This window comes from Hordeum vulgare, chromosome 5H, assembly GCF_904849725.1.
Source record: "Hordeum vulgare subsp. vulgare chromosome 5H, MorexV3_pseudomolecules_assembly, whole genome shotgun sequence".
Classification (NCBI taxonomy): domain Eukaryota; kingdom Viridiplantae; phylum Streptophyta; class Magnoliopsida; order Poales; family Poaceae; genus Hordeum; species Hordeum vulgare.
The window spans coordinates 3421327-3442256 of NC_058522.1; positions in this window are offsets into that span (position 1 = coordinate 3421327).

Sequence of the window (20930 nt, forward strand, 5' to 3'; positions counted from 1 at the left end):
GCAGCAATCGAAACCCATGTTTGCATCCTGATATCAAGATGAGGAAGCTGATGCAGTTGCGGGCCATAATTAAAGCGATATGTAACTAAGTAAATGGTCGAGCGATATGTAACTAATTAATCGGCGTGAGAAGTTTCATGGTGGCTTGTTGGTGAAGGCACACGCGTGGATTGGCTGTCAATTAGTTTTTCAGACCAAGAGGAGTTTCATTGCAAGTTGTGGCCGGTTCTAGCAAGCATCGATCGACTACCGATATCGTAATTAAATGTGGTGGGTTTAGGATAAAATAATTGGCATGATTAGTTTGATGGATAATTAATCCGCTGTTTGGCCGCCTCGGTACGCCATCGTCCTTGGGTCCAACTAATCGCCGTTTATGGACTATAAACATTTCTTTCATACAAAACAAAACAGAGCGTCAATGAAACTGCCATCTAACTCCCAACCACAGTAAGTTAATTACCATATAAAACAGACATATGCACAATGAAAAACAAGAGGAAACTGAATTATGCCGAGTTCTGTTCGCGCGAATATTCGGTTAGCACGGATATTAAAGCCCACTGTTTAGCTAAGCTGTTGCTGAGGTAGGCGTGACGCATGCCGATTAATTAATTAGCATCACTATATTGGCCACACAAAATGTAGTAGGGGGGTTAGGGGTTGCTGTCATGGTCCTTGATTTTTAGTGTGGGTTGCTGTTTCTGCTTGCTTACTCAGCTTTCCTACATTAACTACTGGCATCTTTTTTCCGAGCCATTTGTCGCCATTATACGCGTGTTCCTACTTGATTGCTTTCAATCACGGAGAAGCTTCTCTTTGAATTCGGTGGCCGCGGCGCGCCACGTGGCCGCCCCTGATTGGGCTGTCAAACCCTGTGAGCTTATATATGTACTACTAGTGCTAGTCTTGAGTATGAAATCATCAGCTTTTGCGCCTTACCAGCTCAGGGCCCTTGTTTGATTTGGTTTCCATGTGCGAAGCAAATCTGGTTCCATGCTTCAGACAAGATCTGCAGAAAGACCCAATTAAGCATATATGTATAGGCAGAGTGATGTGTTTTCTTACATATCTAGGCTGCTTTAGAACCATTTTTAACTTGCCGCCGAGGTGTGAATGTGTGATGTTACCGAAAACTTGACGACGTGTGAAAAGAAAAGAAAATCGGCATTTACGTGGTTTGTTTCATGCCGTGTCAGTTTGCCGATGACTCTAGCGAGCGATGATGTGTCATCCACGGCATAGACAATGCGCGTTAAACAAATCTCGGGATAAAAGCCAAAGTCCACATATGATTAACTTAACTTGACTTAAACCAACTGGATCACCATCAAGGTACTAGTCTACATTATTCTTGTCCCAACCATGTCATCACCCAAGCAGAGGCTAGCTACCAAGAAGTAGTATATATATGTTAATTCTGAGTAATAAAAAGAAAGTATGATGGCTTGCAGCCAGAGGGATTAGAATTAGGCTCTAAACAAGGCACTGATTGTGCCATTGTTTTAGCAACACCTGGACAAGCACGTCTTGTCAAATGCTGACTAAACAAATACTAGAGTTTTTGTGCCACAGACGCAAGACCTGGTTTTATATCATTTCGCCGCTTCTAGTTTGATTAATATGCGATAGATTTTCCACGAGAAAATTATTGTGTTGTTTAATTCAGCTTTGGCAGCTCTAGGTGTACGTGAGGGCATATCCATCTTTGAATATTCAGAGGGCTGTTGGGGATCTTAGACCTTGTCAAACCCTAAAGTATGTCCAAACAAGATCATATGAGACGGATTAAAAGAAGAGAGGAACATCCAAAGGCAGTTCAGTTTTCAGCTTTTTGTCCATGCCAATGATACCCATCACAACTTATTTTTGATTCCCCCTGCCTTCATAATCTACCTACTGACGAACAGACGATCATGTTTTAAACTGAATTTGTGTGCGTGACCTACTTGACCCGGTTCATGATTTTTGCAAGTCATCCGTTCCAGTAATCAATTAACTTTTAGCATCTGTAGGAATTAGTCCCCGAAATTTCTAGACTGAAATTTTACAGCTAATTAATCAGTTTGATTTGGTTCAAGGTTTTGACAAGTCATATGTTTCACCAGTTAGCTCCACAAATGGATGCCGAGCATCTTTTTTTTAAAAAAAGAAGGATGATCCTCGGTCTCTGCATCTGGGAGATGCATGCGACCATGGATGCTGAGCATCTGATAAAACAATGGTTTTGTGTGTTTAGCTTTTCCAGAAAGCCGAATTTCCATACTTGGACATGGTCACCATCTACCTTTTGTGCCCCCGGGAAATTGCGGTGAGAACAGAGGAGCATCAGAAGACTTGTTATGAAGAGTCAAGAACAATTCGGTCCGTCCATAACCTGGTTATGCTCAGACGTAAAAACGGCTAGTCGCGGTACATACATATCATGTCAGTAATCATAAGCGAAACCGACCGAACAATTCGGCGTCCCTGTCGATCCCATGATACGTTTTTGGGCACAAAAAACGCACCGGAAAGCTGCCTATGGAAAGGGACTAACATGACAAGTTCTCCGGCAACTCTGAGGCATCATCGACGACCACGACGACGACGACGGCGGTGATGGATGGATGCGATCCATGCATGCAAACGCAACCAACTGAGACATCACACGGATGATTGTGGGCAGAGCTATCCTTGTTCATATCAGTCATATATACATGATCCCCAAGAAACAATGACCCATGACCAAGCATCCCTCTCTGTGTGTATGCCCTTTCTTTCTTTTTGGAGCAAACACATCACTTTAGCTGGGCTATAAATAAATATACGCGCTTTCATGTTGGTACCACTGTAGCATCATGCCCCATTATTTAACGAGGGAATTTCACCATCAGAGCCGCAGCAGCAGCAGCAGCAGCAGTAGTGGAGTAGCTAACAAGTAAGTAAGTACTTAGTAGCTGTGCATGTCAAGGACAAGCAGCAGAGCAGGGCAGAGGCCGTTTGCACTTTTACATTGGTCAATGGCTTCCCAATCTCCTCTAGAACCCTAGCTAGATGCTCCCCAGTGACAAGTATGTACACTGTGTGCATATACACCAAGGAGGAGAGGGGTGGCACTGTTGTTCTGCCCTGTCAACATTTACTCCTCAACAAATTTGCACACTGGTCCGGCCCCCCCCCCCCCCCCCCCCCTCTCTCTCTCTCTCTGCCCTAGTGCCATGAGTAACACCATAGCCTTTTCGGAGGGGATATTTCCTGCTGGTTATTGCACACATTTGGCACTTACCACAGGATCTGTATCACTCTGGAGAAGATTGGCTGAGTTGTATGTGTATGTGCATTTCTTAGAAGCAAAGCCTTTACAGGGAAATGAGAAAACCTTGGAAATTATGTATGACGACTCTGAATGGATCAGAAGGTGCAGCTGCACTTATATAGTATAAAAAAGGGGCATGCATTTGCAGCAGCTTTGTTCTGATGATGACAACATTCTGTTAAGAAGGCAAGGTATAGGTAGGAGCTGCAGCTATCAACTGCAATCTGACCACCATTACAACGTGTGCCTCCAAAACCTAGTACTGGGAGGTGGAAGCAGGGCAGGAAAAAAAGGGTTTGCTGGTGATGCAGAGATGCTGCTGACTGACTGGCTGGCTCCATTGACACACACAATCAATGGATTAAACTGGCCACCCAGCTAGAGCCTAGAGGATGGATGGCCACTTTGGCAGGCAGAGAGTTCAGCAGCAACAGTACAGGGATAGGTTCAGTGCATCAACAGTGGTGCTCTAGTATCCAGTTGTGGAGGGACATATGGACAGGGCCTCAGTGCATGATGTACTGCACAACAAACTATTATTATTAGATGAGGAGGGTTCATCCTAAAGGTGCTGTCTATTCATGTCTACTCCTTTGTACCTAAATAATTACACTTTTGCTTCAGTACATCCCAAAACATAAAAAAAGAAAACATCTCTTATTGTACATGACGCAGTACACATATCCACCTCGTATTGCATATGAACGGCAACCTGTAATGTATAATACGAGGTGGATATACATTCTTCTTCCAATTTATCGAAGTACACCTTAAATAATTAGAGTTGGGGAGAACTATGAGATGAGAGGATTTCAAAATGGCTTTTCCTCTAGCTGGTAATGATTAATGGACTTAGACTTCAGTGGGTTGGTTATCTTATACTAGTACCAGTCATTCAAATACCAAACTGGTGCCGGCCCTGGATTAGATTTATGTGAATGATCACTTCTACAAGCATCTAATACTGGACATGCTCGCACTCATATACATGCTGCATGCAAGCTCCTCTATTATTGGTTTTGGATGCTAGCTAGGTAGGTTAATTACGGGTCCATTTGTCCATGATGTGGTGCAAGCAAGCTTCTTCTTGCACCTATGCTAGCATACATACATATATTATGTAGTGCCTAGGTGCTGGATTTCGAAACTTCTCGCCAAACTAAGGGTGTGTTTGGTTGGAGGATATCCTCCCACGGACAGGGATAACCACTTTTTTCTGTGGTTGTCATGCGTTTGGATCTGGGGCGAGGAGGGATAGAGTCAACCAGATGCTGGGAATATTCTCCAAAAAAAGGGATGGCCAGACCCGCAGAAAACGAGCGGGTGGTGGCAACCACCCCACGCGCGCTTCGTTCGGCGCGGCTGCAGGAGGCTGGGGCGGCGGCTGTAGGGGCGGCCGGCGCGGCGGCGCGGCTGCAGGAGGCCGGGGCGGCGGCAGGCGCGGCCGGCTGCAGGAGGCCGGGGCGGCGGCGGTAGGGGCGGCCGACGCGACGGCAGGAGGCCGGGGCGGCAGGCGCGGCCGGCGGCAGGAGGGGCGGGCGGCAGGAGGGGCGGCGGCAGGCGCGGGCGGCGGCAGAAGGGGCGGGCGGCAGGAGGGGCGGCAGGCGCGGGCGGCAGGAGGGGCGGCCGCGGCGGCAGGACGGGCGGCCGGGGCGGCGGCAGGAGGAGCGGCGGCAGGAGGGGCGGCCGGCGCGGGCGGCGGCAGGCGCGGCCGGCGGCAGGAGGAGCGGCGGCGGTGGGATAACCCCACCCTCCCAACCAAACAAAAAATGGGATAACCCCATCCTCCCAACCAAACAAAAAAAAGGGCTATCCCCAGCCACCTGGTTGGGGATACCCACAACCACCCTAGCCTATCCCTCCAACCAAACACACCCTAAAGTATGCCGATGAGCTCAGCTCACTGGAGATTAAACTTCAGATTAATATATAACTCCACTTGCCCGAAGCATGACTCGTCTATTTTGTTAACTTTTTTTTAAAGGAGGTTAAACCCCCGGGCTCTGCATCAATCGATGCATACAATTATTTTTATTAATTATTCCGTAAAAGTCTGACAAGATCATGCATCAAGCCATTCGAAGCCACCACTCACACCTACAAACATGATAATGTTGAGTGCTTTTACTCTTCATATCGAAAACCGATGTCATCACCAATCTATCTCTATAACGTATGGAACAACAACCGGTACAACAAACCTAAAGCATATACCACTTGCACACGTTTTAGAAGGCGCCATCATCATCGAACCGATGTCCCATCTTCAGGAGAGAGATCCGCATCACCCATGCCAGTCCGTCCATCCTTCGACGCCATCACGGTGCCCAACGGCGCCACCGCCCTGCGCTCGTCCATCCTGACATGAAGGCTCCAAAAAATATGTCGTGCGTAACACCTGCCGAGCAGGCATGACACAGTGTAGCACCTGCCGGCCATGCATGACTTGACATCTCCACCGAAGCTCCGTTGAAGACGAAGCTGCTCCATCGCCTTCCTTTTCCTTCCAGCACTGCTCCAGAAACGATGCTCCTAAGAGAGACACGACACCGTAGTGCCGCCATCGTTCGTTATAGAAGACCAGATCCTAGGGTTTCCCCCGGAGCAGCACGAGTGGGTCAACAGTAGTTACACCACGATGCCTTCATCAATGTAACGACGCAAAACTCCGCCATCGCGTGCCATCGCCTCGGTTTTCACCGGCAACTATGTCTTCCGACTCGCAGCCGGGGCTAGATGACAGTTCTCGAGATCCAACCATTCAGCCGCAGGCCGACCACCTCCGATGGACGAGATGATCGCTATTGCCGGCTGCACCTGCTAGAATAGATCTGATCGAAGGTGCCGCCGAGCAGTCCACCAGACCCTCCACACCACCGCAGATCTGAAGCCGGATGATGCGCCGCCACAGCATAGCCCGTCGTCCCACCTGAACCATGCCAGCTGCCGCACGCCGCTGCCCGTGAGCCCGACGTGCATGCAGCCGCCATCGCCCAAGGTAGGGCCGGCCACCGCGGTCGTCAACGCAACCATCGTCGTCGCTCCGATAGATCGGCCATGCCTCCGCACGTGCAGGACCCCGCATCACCCCTGGGACGCGGGAGAGAGGTATGCCTCCGCCACCGCCGTCGGCCCCTCGAGCATTGTCCAACGGCGTCCCCCAATGGCGATGGAGGGAGGGGAGAAGGGAGCGCGTGGCCCCGGCGGCTAGGTTTTGGTCGCCGCCCGTGTCGTCCAAGCGGGGGCGACGCGGGGGGCTGCGAAGCGTACAAACTCCTCCTTTAGTACTAGAGATCTATTTTTTTAACTTGTAAAAACGGTTCTACATATTAACGTTATATGTGTCCATATACATGCCGCCTACTCCCCCCGTTCACTATTATAAGCTGTTTTGAATATCTCAAGTACAAACTACATAGGTACGCACGGCCGGGAACGAGTGAGCAAACACTACAATAAAACACGTCTACATACATCCGACTTAGAAAAAAAGTTGAAACATCTCCTAATAGTGGACGGAGGGAGTACATAACTACTCTCTCCAAAAGTGTAGACTTTTCTGGTCTCAACCGCGAGCAGATCTGCAGACGTAGATGTATGATCCTCCTCCATAGGAATAATCAACACTCCTGCATTACCTTCAAACTAACACTTGCAAGCAACTCACTGGATAACCTTCTTAATTTTTGTAACATTGTACACACCCTACCTGCTAACTAACCTACGCATCATGCATCACTCAGAACAGCCCTAATTATTTCATGTTTGATCAATCAGGACATAGTTATATATAGTTAAACGGCTGCGCGATCGATCGTCAGGCAGGCTCCGTGACCACACAAGCAAGCAAGGATTAATTAATCCGTATACTTGATTAATAAACGTGGAAGGACGCATGCCCGCATTCGGATAATGACCCCTCAACCGTACTTGGCAGCGTTTTAATTTCAGGCCGGTAGAGGTTTGGATTGGAGGAGAGGCCGCCTTGGATTAAGAGGTTTTGGTTTGGCGGCCCTCTCTTTTATTTAAAAAAATATACTCCCTTCGTCTTAAAATAAGTGTCTCAATTTTATACCAGCTCTAGTACAAAATTGTACTAAGCTTGAGACAGTTATTTTGAGACGGAGGGTATCATGATTGACTTTGGAACAGTACTTAGTTTTGGGTCAAGTTGTTGATGACACAATTTCTTATGACGCGCACGAGCTCAATCGTACACGAATGGATATGCACATGAGATGATTCATTCACCCACTCATGCATGGGAGGGCCACACACGGGAAGATGATCATCTCTCTTTTCTTCTTTATTATCTTCTGTTCTTTTCTTTTCTTTACAAGGACGACTATTTGTGACGATAGATATATGTCTTGGGGCGAAACCCTATGGATCACGAGTACGCCGAGTATAATCAATGAGAGGCATACCACCTACTCCCTCCACATTTTAGAAGACACGATTAAATTTACGTGAATTTTCAAGCACGTTTTCTAAACCGCGGTGGAGGGAGTAGGAAAGTGGATTTGTTGGGGCGCCAGCTGTTGGAAATATGTCCTAGAGGCAATAATAAATTAGTTATTATTATATTTCTTAGTTCATGATAATCGTTTATTATCTGTACTATAATTGTATTGATTGGAAACACAGTGCATGTGTGGATACATAGACAAAACACTGTCCCTAGTAAGCCTTTAGTTGACTAGCTCGTTGATCAAAGATGGTCAAGGTTTCCTGACCATAGGCAAGTGTTGTCACTTGATAACGGGATCACATCATTAGGAGAATCATGTGATGGACTAGACCCAAACTAATAGACGTAGCATATTGATCGTGTCATTTTGTTGCTACTGTTTTCTGCGTGTCAAGTATTTGTTCCTATGACCATGAGATCATATAACTCACTGACACCGGAGGAATGCTTTATGTGTATCAAACGTCGCAACGTAACTGGGTGACTATAAAGATGCTCTACAGGTATCTCCGAAGGTGTTCGTTGAGTTAGTATGGATCGAGACTGGGATTTGTCACTCCGTATGACGGAGAGCTATCTCGGGGCCCACTCGGTAATACAACATCACACACAAGCCTTGCAAGCAATGTGACTTAGTGTAAGTTGCGGGATCTTGTATTACGGAACGAGTAAAGAGACTTGCCGGTAAACGAGATTGAAATAGGTATGCGGATACTGACGATCGAATCTCGGGCAAGTAACATACCGAAGGACAAAGGGAATGACATACGGGATTATATGAATCCTTGGCACTGAGGTTCAAACGATAAGATCTTCGTAGAATATGTAGGATCCAATATGGGCATCCAGGTCCCGCTATTGGATATTGACCGAGGAGTCTCTCGGGTCATGTCTACATAGTTCTCGAACCCGCAGGGTCTGCACACTTAAGGTTCGACATTGTTTTATGCGTATTTGAGTTATATGGTTGGTTACCGAATGTTGTTCGGAGTCCCGGATGAGATCACGGACGTCACGAGAGTTTCCGGAATGGTCCGAAAACGAAGATTGATATATAGGATGACCTCATTTGATTACCGGAAGGTTTTGGAGTTACCGGGAATGTACCGGGAATGACGAATGGGTTCCGTGTGTTCACCGGGGGGGCAACCCACCCCGGAGAAGCCCATAGGCCTTGGGGGTGGCGCACCAGCCCTTAGTGGGCTGGTGGGACTGCCCAAGAAGGCCCTATGCGCCATAGGAAGAAAATCAAAGAGAAAAGAAAAAAAAAGAGGAGGTGGGAAAAGGGGGAAGGACTCCTCCTTCCAAACCTAGTTGGACTCGGTTTGGAAGGGGAGGGTTGCCCCCTTGGCTCGGCCGAAGTCCTTAGGGGTCCTTGGACCCCAAGGCAAGGCTCCCCCTCTTCCCCCTATATATACGGAGGTTTTAGGGCTGATTTGAGACAACTTTGCCACGGCAGCCCGACCACATATCTCCACGGTTTTACCTTTAGATCGCGTTTCTGCGGAGCTCGGGCGGAGCCCTGCTGAGATAAGATCACCACCAACCTCCGGAGCGCCGTCACGCTACCGGAGAACTCATCTACCTCTCTGTCTCTCTTGCTGGATCAAGAAGGCCGAGATCATCGTCGAGTTGTACGTGTGCTGAACGCGGAGGTGCCGTCCGTTCGGCACTAGATCGTGGGACTGATCGCGGGACGGTTCGCGGGGCGGATCGAGGGACGTGAGGACGTTCCACTACGTCAACCGCGTTCACTAACGCTTCTGCTGTACGGTCTATAAGGGTACGTAGATCAAACATCCCCTCTCGTAGATGGACATCACCATGATAGGTCTTCGTGCGCGTAGGGAATTTTTTGTTTCCCATGCGACGTTCCCCAACAGTGGTATCAGAGCTAGGTTCATGCATAGATGTCTTCTCGAGTAGAACACAAAAGTTTTTGTGGGCGGTGATGTGCGTTTTGCTGCCCTCCTTAGTCTTTTCTTGATTCCGCGGTATTGTTGGATCGAAGCGGCTCGGACCGACATTACTCGTACGCTTACGAGAGACTGGTTTCATCGCTATGAGTAACTCCGTTGCTCAAAGATGACTGACTGGTGTCAGTTTCTCCAACTTTAGTTGAATCGGAATTGACCGAGGAGGTCCTTGGATGAGGTTAAATAGCAATTCATATATCTCCGTTGTGGTGTTTGCGTAAGTAAGATGCGATCCTACTAGATACCCATGGTCACTACGTAAAACATGCAACAACAATTAGAGGACGTCTAACTTGTTTTTGCAGGGTATGCTTGTGATGTGATATGGCCAACGATGTGATGTGATATATTGGATGTATGAGATGATCATGTTGTAATAGTTAATATTGACTTGCACGTCGATGGTACGGCAACCGGCAGGAGCCATAGGGTTGTCTTTAAACTAACGTTTGTGCTTGCAGATGCGTTTACTATATTGCTAGGACGTAGCTTTAGTAGTAATAGCATGAGTAGCACGACAACCCCGATGGCGACACGTTGATGGAGATCATGGTGTGACGCCGGTGACAAGAAGATCGTGCCGGTGCTTTGGTGATGGAGATCAAGAAGCACGTGATGATGGCCATATCATGTCACGTATGAATTGCATGTGATGTTAATCCTTTTATGCACCTTATTTTGCTTAGAACGACGGTAGCATTATGAGGTGATCTCTCACTAAAATTTCAAGACGAAATTGTGTTCTCCCCGATTGTGCACCGTTGCGACAGTTCTTCGTTTCGAGACACCACGTGATGATCGGGTGTGATAGACTCAATGTTCACATACGACGGGTGCAAAACAGTTGCACACGCAGAACACTCGGGTTAAGCTTGACGAGCCTAGCATGTGCAGACATGGCCTCGGAACACATGAGACCGAAAGGTCGAGCATGAATCGTATACTTGATATGATTAGCATAGAGATGCTTACCACTGAAACTATTCTCGACTCACGTGATGATCGGACTTGAGATAGTGGATTTGGATCATGTACCACTCAAATGACTAGAGAGATGTACTTTTTGAGTGGGAGTTCTTAAGTAATATGATTAATTGAACTAATTGTCATGAACATAGTCTAATGGTCTTTGCGAATTACGATGTAGCTTGCGCTATAGTTGTACTGTTTTTTATATGTTCCTAGAGAAAATTTAGTTGAAATTTGATAGTAGCAAACTTTGCAGACTAAGTCTGTAAAACCGAGGATTGTCCTCGTTGCTGCGCAGAAGGCTTATGTCCTTAATGCACCACTCAGTGTGCTGCACCTCGAGCGTCGTCTGTGGATGCTGTGAACATCCGACATACACGTTTCTGATGACTACACGATAGTTCAGTGCAAAATACTTAATGGCTTAGAAGCAAGGCGCCGAAAACGTTTTGAAACGTCACGGAACATAAGTGATGTTCTAAAGAGATGAAATTGTGATTTCATGCTTGTGCCCTTGTTAAGAGGTACGAGACCTCCAACAAGATTCTTTGTCCACAAAGTAAAGGAGAAAAGCTCAATCGTTGAGCGTGTGCTCAGACTGTCTGAGTACGACAATCGCTTGAATCAAGTGGGAGTTAATCTTCCAGATAAGATGGTGATGGTTCTCCAAAGTCACTGCCACCAAGCTGTGAGAGCTTCGTGATGAACTATAACATATCAAGGATAGATACAATGATCCTTGAGCGATTCGCGATGTTTGACACTGCGAAAGTAGAAATCAAGAAGGAGCATCAATAGTTGATGCTTATTAAAACCACTAAGTTTCAAGAAAGGCAAGGGCTAGAAGGGATACTTCATGAAACGGCAAAACAGTTGTTGCACTAATGAAGAGACCCAAGATTAAACCCAAACCCGAGACTAAGTGCTTCTGTAATGAGGGGAACAGTCACTGAGGCGGAGCAACTCTAGATACTTGGTAGATAAGAAGGCTGGCAAAAGTCGAAAGAAGTATATTTGATATACATGATGTTGATGTGTACTTTACTAGTACTCCTAGTAGCATGAGGTTATTAGATACCGGTTCGGTTGCTAAGTGATTAGTAACACGAAATGATAGCTACGGCGTAAACGGAGACTAGCTAAAGGCGAGGTGACGATACGTGTTGGAAGTGTTTCCAAGATTGATATGATCAAAACGTCGCACGCTCCCTCTACCATCGGGATTGGTGTTACACCGAAATAATTGTTATTTGGTGCTTGCGTTAAGCATGAACATGATTGGATCGTGTTTATTGCAATACGATTATTCATTTAAAGAGAATAATGGTTACTCTATTTTCTTGAATAATCACCTTTAATAGTTTATTGAATCTCGATCGTAGTGTTACACATGTTCATGATATTGGTGCCAAAAGATGCGACGTAATGATGATAATACCACGTACTTGTGGCACTGCCGCTTGAGTCATGTTCGTATAAATTGCATGAAGAGGCTCCATGCTGATGGATCTTTATACTCACTTGATTTTGAATCACTAGTGACATGCAAATCATGCCACATGAGCAAGGCCTTGTTTTAATTGAGATGAAACAAGATAGTAACTTGTTGGAAGTGATACATTTTGATGTATGCAGTCCAATGGGTGCTGAGGCACGCAGTGGATATCATTATGTTCTTACTTCAATGACGATTTGAGCAGATACAAGAGTATTTACTTAATGAATCACAAGTCTGAAATATTGAAAAGTTCAATTCTGTTTCAGAGTGAAGTTCGTCGTAACAAGAGGATAAACTGTCTACGATATGATCATAGAAATGAATATCTGAGTTACGAGTTTTGGTACGCAGTTAAGACAATGTGGAAATTGTTTCGCAGTTCATACCACCTGGAACATCATAGTGTGATGATGTGTCTGAACGTCATAGCCACGCATTATTTGGTATGGTGCATGCTATGATGTCTCTTATCGAATTACCACTATCGTTTATGGGTTATGCATTAGAGACAAGTGCATTCACTTTAAATAGGGCACCGCGTATTTCCGTTCAGATGACACAGTATAGACTGAGATTTAGAGAAATCTAAACTATCGTTTCTTGAAAGTTTGGGGCTTCGACACTTATGTGAAAAAGTTTCAGTCTGATAAGCTCGAACCCAAAGCGGATAAATGCATCTTCATAGGATATCCAAAACAGTTGGGTACATCTCCTATCTCAGATCCGAAAGCAAAGTGTTTGTTTCTAGAAACGGATCCTTTCTCGAGGAAAGGTTTCTCTCGAAAGAATTGAGTGGGAGGGTGGTAGAACTTGATGAGGTTATTGAACCATCACTTCAACCAGTGTGTAGCAGGGCGCAGGAAGTTGTTCCTCTGGCGCCTACACCAATTGAAGTGAAAGCTGATGATGGTGATCATCGAGCATCGGATCAAGTTACTACAAACCTCGTAGGTCGACAAGGTCGCGTACTACTGCTGAGTGGTACGGTAACCCTGTCTTGGAGGTCATGTTATTGAGCAACTGTGAACCTACGAGTTATGGAGAAAGCAATGGTGGGCCCGGATTCCGACAAATGGCTGGAGGCCATGAAATCCGAGAGAGGATCCATGTATGAAAACAAAGTGTAGACTTTGGAAGAACTACTTGATGGTCATAGGACTATTGAGTAAAGATGGATCTTTAAAAGGAAGACAGACGATGATGGTGATAAGTCACTATTAAGAAAGGCTCGACTTGTCGCAAAGATGTTTCCGACAAGATCAAACAGTTGACTATGATGAGACTTTCTCACTCGTAGCGATGCTAAAAGTCTGTTAAAATTATGTTAGTAGTTGCTGCATTATTTATGAAATATTGCACGTAGGATGTCGAAACATTGTTTCCTCGACGGTTTCCTTGAGCAAACATTGTATGTGATACAACCAGAAGGTTTTGTCGATCCTAAAGATACTAACAAGTATGCAAGCTCCAGCGATCCTTCAATGGACTGGTGCAAGCATCTCGGAGTTGGAATATACACTTTGATGAGATGATCAAAGATTTTGGGTGTGTACAAGGTTTATGAGAAACTTGTATTTCCAAAGAAGTGAGTGGGAGCACTATAGAATTTCTGATAAGTATATGTGGTTGACATATTGTTGATCAGAAGTAATGTAGAATTTCTGTGAAGCATAAAAGGTTGTTTGAAAGGAGTTTTTCAAAGGAATACCCGGATTGAGCTACTTGAACGTTGAGCATCAAGATCTATGGAGATAGAACAAAACGCTTAATAGAAGTTTCAACAAGATGCATGCCTTGACAAGTTTTTGAAGGAGTTCAAAATAGATCAGCAAAGAAGGAGTTCTTGGTTGCGTTGTAAGGTGTGAATTTGAGTAAGACTCAAAACCTGACCCCGGCAGAATAAAGAGAATAGACGAAGGTCGTCTTCTATGCCTTAGCCGTATACTCTAAAGTATGACATGCTGAGTACCGCACCTGATGTGTGCCTTGCAGCAAGTCTGTTAAGAGGTACACAGAGTGATCCAGGATTTAATCACTGATCAGCGGTCAAAGTTATCCTTAGTAACTAAATAGAATAAGGAATTTTTCTCGATTATGGAGGTGGTTAAAGAGTTCGTCGTAAAGGGTTACGTCGATGCAAGCTTTGACACTAATCTGAATAACTATGAGTAGTGAAACGGATTCGTATAGTAGAGTAGATATTTGGAGTATTTCCGAATAGCACATAGTAGCAGCATCTATAAGATGACATAAAGATTTGTAAAAGAACACACGGATCTGAAAGTTTCAGAACCGTTGACTAAAACCTCTCTCACGAGCAAGACATGATCAGACCCCATAACTATATGGGTGTTGGATTCGTTGGAATCACATGGTGATGTGAACTAGATTATTGACTCTAGTGCAAGTGGGAGACTATTGGAAATATGCCCTAGAGGCAATAATAAATTAGTTATTATTATATTTCTTAGTTCATGATAATCGTTTATTATCCATGCTATAATTGTATTGATTGGAAACACAGTGCATGTGTGGATACATAGACAAAACACTGTCCCTAGTAAGCCTCTAGTTGACTAGCTCGTTGATCAAAGATGGTCAAGGTTTCCTGACCATAGGCAAGTGTTGTCACTTGTTAACGGGATCACATCATTAGGAGAATCATGTGATGGACTAGACCCAAACTAATAGACGTAGCATATTGATCGTGTCATTTTGTTGCTACTGTTTTCTGCGTGTCAAGTATTTGTTCCTATGACCATGAGATCATATAACTCACTGACACCGGAGGAATGCTTTGTGTGTATCAAACGTCGCAACGTAACTGGGTGACTATAAAGATGCTCTACAGGTATCTCCGAAGGTGTTCGTTGAGTTAGTATGGATCGAGACTGGGATTTGTCACTCCGTATGACGGAGAGGTATCTCGGGGCCCACTCGGTAATACAACATCACACACAAGCCTTGCAAGCAATGTGACTTAGTGTAAGTTGCGGGATCTTGTATTACGGAACGAGTAAAGAGACTTGCCGGTAAACGAGATTGAAATAGGTATGCGGATACTGACGATCGAATCTCGGGCAAGTAACATATCGAAGGACAAAGGGAATGACATACGGGATTATATGAATCCTTGGCACTGAGGTTCAAACGATAAGATCTTCGTAGAATATGTAGGATCCAATATGGGCATCCAGGTCCCGCTATTGGATATTGACCGAGGAGTCTCTCGGGTCATGTCTACATAGTTCTCGAACCCGCAGGGTCTGCACACTTAAGGTTCGACATTGTTTTATGCGTATTTGAGTTATATGGTTGGTTACCGAATGTTGTTCGGAGTCCCGGATGAGATCACTGACGTCACGAGAGTTTCCGGAATGGTCCGAAAACGAAGATTGATATATAGGATGACCTCATTTGATTACCGGAAGGTTTTGGAGTTACCGGGAATGTACCGGGAATGACGAATGGGTTCTGGGTGTTCACCGGGGGGGCAACCCACCCCGGGGAAGCCCATAGGCCTTGGGGGTGGCGCACCAGCCCTTAGTGGGCTGGTGGGACTGCCCAAGAAGGCCCTATGCGCCATAGGAAGAAAATCAAAGAGAAAAAAAAAAGAGGAGGTGGGAAAAGGGGGAAGGACTCCTTCTTCCAAACCTAGTTGGACTCGGTTTGCAAGGGGAGGGTTGCCCTCCTTGGCTCGGCCAAAGTCCTTAGAGGTCCTTGGACCCCAAGGCAAGTCTCCCCCTCTTCCCCCTATATATACGGATGTTTTAGGGCTGATTTGAGACAACTTTGCCACGGCAGCCCGACCACATATCTCCACGGTTTTACCTCTAGATCGCGTTTCTGCGGAGCTCGGGCGGAGCCCTGCTGAGATAAGATCACCACCAACCTCCGGAGCGCCGTCACCCTGCCGGAGAACTCATCTACCTCTCCGTCTCTCTTGCTGGATCAAGAAGACCGAGATCATCGTCGAGCTGTATGTGTGCTGAACGCGGAGGTGCCGTCCTGTTCGGCACTAGATCGTGGGATTGATCGCGGGACGGTTCGCGGGGCGGATCGAGGGACGTGAGGACGTTCCACTACATCAACCGCGTTCACTAACGCTTCTGCTGTACGGTCTACAAGGGTACGTAGATCAAACATCCCCTCTCGTAGATGGACATCACCATGATAGGTCTTCGTTTCTGGAAAATTTTTGTTTCCCATTCGACGTTCCCCAACACCAGCATCATCAGGGTACAGTGAATTTGGCATCCCGTGTATTCGAACAAATTAAAGGTTTCGTATATGCTCCCTCCGTACGGAAATACTTGTCCTAGAAATGGATGTATCTATACTTATTTTAATTAAATATACATCCATTGTATATATTTTTAGGACAAGTATTTCCGGACGGAGGGAGTACATATATATATATATATATATATATATATATATATATATATATATAGAGTCTAGTTGCAAAACTGAATTGACGCCGTCCACAAACCATCCCTTGTATCCGCGTCGTCGACTTTTCTCAGGACATATGTAATCTTTCTCCCAGGAACAAAACAAAACAGCTTTGGTTTTGTCATGGCCCTTAATAATGATGTCTGGCTAAGCCGGCAGTAAGAAAGGAGGCTATATATATGTGCATGGATTGGTGGGAAACATTATTGCGTTGCGGGCAGGCAGGCATGGATGATGGATGGACCATGGCATCTGGCATCTGGCGATAATTAAGCGCGTGGAGAAAACCAAACCCTGCGTGGTCCGTGATCGATCCAATAATTGGCTTACAATCTTGCTGCATCTTCCTTCTCTTTGGATCCCATGGAGAAAAAGAAAGAAGAAGGGATTGAGATGGGTGCAGATTATGATGAATTGATTCTTCTTCTCTGCTCCCTTTCAAGATGCAGCGTGGAGTCATAAAAGAAAAACATGGCGTCTATGTATATAACCTGATGAGGATGGGTGACTTGCATCGCACTGGTAGGTCACACTAGATTTTTGTGCTGAGGTTCTCCCGGTATATATACGTGCAGTTCAGAGTTCATCACATCAGGGAGTATTATGTGGATTGCTCCATCCATCTGGATCCACATGGAGATCGGCGGAGACATACCCACAATTCGTTAAGAAACGCTCGGACCGGGCCGGGCGACAACGTTGCTCGAATGGCTAGCCCATCGCGTACGTAGTGCATCCGGCCCACGTACCCAAGTAACACGCAGAACGCCCGTCTAAAAAAAACCTAACTTCAGTTCGGAGTTCGCATTTTCAAATTTTGTTCGGGATTCCAAAAACCGTTCACATTTTTTTTAAAGGTTAAACAAATTTTAAAAAATTGTTCACATTCTCGTAAATTGTTGGTTTTCCAAAACAAATGTACGGTAGGTGCAAGAAATGCGCTGCACGAAATTCATATCTAGGTGTGCAGCGTTTTTCCCTCGTAAGGCATGTTTCTAAAGCAGTTATGATGTGTTAAGAAGGAGGCGAGGACTGAATTAACTTGATCATGCATGCTTTATATATATATGGGTCATGTGTCAGCCTGAATTTATCTTTTGCGGGTGTAAAAGAAACGGCGTGTGCAAGGGAATGAACATGTTTTAAGGTCGTAGATCGATTGTAGGCAGAAAATAGAATTTATAATATATAAAGTGGAATAACGGATGCCAAAGTTGAAGTTGGCCGTGATCTAAATTGAGCTTAAAAGAAGGTTTCTCCATACATATACTTTGGTATGATAGATAGTATCTAGAACGTATGAAAGAAAAGTGAAAATAACGACACCCGGACGTTATGTTTTTACCTGGGCACACTTGTGTTCTTGTATTTTCCCTCACAACTATTTCTCTTCATAGGTTGTCAGTTTGTCAGTATGGTCTCAGGTGATTCAACTCGTGATATTGATCTAGACCTTGCCAAGACTAGATGAAGAAATTGATTAGTGAGGACAGAGTTCTAAGAAATCAAGTGCAACCCCAGTGAAACAAAAAAAAATGATACTTTGGACCTTTTGATGGATAATCTCGTGTGAGGGAGAGGGAGAGGTGTGAAGTTGAGTGCACTTGGATGTAGTGTATATTTTTCCATATTTTTTATGTGACACTCTTGGCTTTTGTAAGTTTGCCAGTTAGAAAAGATGTTGATAGACATATGCTGAGATCATTTTGATCAAGGAAATAATTTAGATGCCCAAAAAGATGTTTCGGTAAGTTAATTCTATGTTGTAACGCCTTAATTCATGCCGACCATGGCACTAGAATAATATGTTTCATACGTTAATTATATGGATTGCTTTACAGGTGAAAACGTTTGATGCTATCAAACTTTGTCGGAAAACTAGAAACTTGATTGTAGTTATATCGGATTGTGGAGAGGACATTGTGAAAGGTAAACATCTCTCTATTATAAGTCACTAGCAAAAGGGCCTGTGCGTTGCAACGGGAGGAAAAACCATCATCTTCAATGACCATGAGCACATTATGTTCATATCTCATCGCAAGAAAATATTTCTTTTTTTAATTTTATTCACAATTCAGAATTTGAAACAATGTTCATATTTTTTAAAAAAATATCATGGTTGTCAAAACACATGGTAACTCAAAGAATTATTATGAATTTCAAGAAACAATTTTTAAAACATAGCAAGGGACCCGTGCGTTGCAAGGGGAGAAAAAAACCACCATCTTCAATGACGATGACCACATCATGTTCATATCTCATTGCATGATTTCAAAAGTTTGTTCACAAATGCAAGAAATATTTCTTCTTTTAATATTATTCACAATTCACAAGTTGAAACGATATTCATATTTTTCTAAAAATATCATGGTTGTCAAAAAACTTGATAATTCAAAGAATTATCCTGAATTTCAAGAAACACTTTTTAAAATATACTATAATATTCCGATCCACCCTGACAATTAATTCAAAATTCACTCACGTATTTAATATGAAAGACTCAGAAGCATTACTGTTGAAATACATACATTCGGTCATTCGTGAACATTTTTACAAATTTGGAAACATTTTCAAAATCAAGAACATTTTTTACTATTTATAAACTTTTTTAAAAAATTCCAAACAATATTTTATATTACGAACTGTTTACAAGCATTTTCTTGTGAATTGACGAATAATTCATTTTTTGAATTATCAAAAAAAATTAATTGCATTAAAGAAATTTCGCAAAATGATGGACTTTTTTTATTCACGAATGTTTTCCCCAAAATTACTATTTTTTTAATATTTAAACATTTTTACAAAAAACCCAAACAATTTTTGAATTTGCAAACATTTTATGTGTTATCAATTATTTATGTAAGTATAATTTTTTGAATTTCGAAAGTTTATTTTTGATTTATTGAATTAGAAAAAATAAAAAGGTACAGATAAATAATAGTAACTAAAAAACTAAAAAAATAGGCCATCTCCCATGGGCTGGCCCAAATGCGTGTGCTGTGTATTTCCAGCGAGCAGAGCGTAGTATAGCTGGTCCCTATGATTGGGCCGGCCCATGCGAGGATTCCCTGCAAAACGTTTTTTATAACTTATAGGTGGCACTGGTGGGTAATATTAGAGAATTTTGGAGATAATTTGAATAACGTACCACAGAAACAATAGGTGCTTTATTAGTACTAGCAAAAATGCCCATGCGTTGCAACGGGGTAAACATTTTATTTTATTTAAGTTATTATTTTAATTTTGATACATTTTTTATTTTTGACTCGTCATATTGATGACGTGCACTTACGATTACACTCACGCATCATCTGGATGGGCCGTTCGATACTTATAATCTTTGATGAGAAATACTACAAAGGAGAAAAGGAGACGTTGAGTGGATAGACATTATAACGAAGATTTTTGTGCAGATGCTAAATCATTCACACGCACACATTATTAACATGCGTTTATACAAACACTGAATACTCAAAGATATAAGATGCAAGATTTACGATTGATTACCTTCGGTTGATATATGGTCATGTCTATTCACCTGATCGGAAAGCCTTTATACTCAAGCATGTCCATCGCTAAGAATGCAGTTCCAACGCCCTCCTATTTTTCATTTGTGTCGTTCATTTACCTCGTGCAGGGTAGAATCCTCCTCTAATATACACCTCAAGGCTAATTTGGCTGCTGCCTTATTGAGTAAATTGAAGGGAGGAAGAAAAAGCTGTTGCGTTGGAGTAGAGAGAGAACACTCTCCAAAATTGAGTTTCTTAACATGCCAAATGTGATCATGAAAATGTGCTTGTGGTGTGGATGATGATTCATTCAGGTCGTCGGTACATTCAACTGGATTATATATTGCTTTCATTGGTATAACCATTTGCCTGTTGCTCGGCCCACCCAAATATCTGAATTATATTTGAAAGTTGCAACACATTTCAGATGGATTATATTGTCATTAATTGGTGGTCCAAATGGTCAAGATGCTTCCGAGTTCTGAATCGTATTACTCCTGCAGTATAATGCAGATTGTATAGCTCACAATCCATGAAATCTGCACGCCATGTCCGTGCTTTCTGTTTCTGCAAAACATGTTTTGTGGTCGCACGAACACCAACCTGGCTACTTGGTTCTTTCTTGCAGTCGAGGGAATCGCAGACTGTCCCGAAGCACACGGGGTCGAACAGGTAGCGGGCGTACGGACCCCGATATCCGACCCTGCTCGTCGACCGCCGCCATTTGGTGCCTATCCCCCGAAGCTCCGCGAGT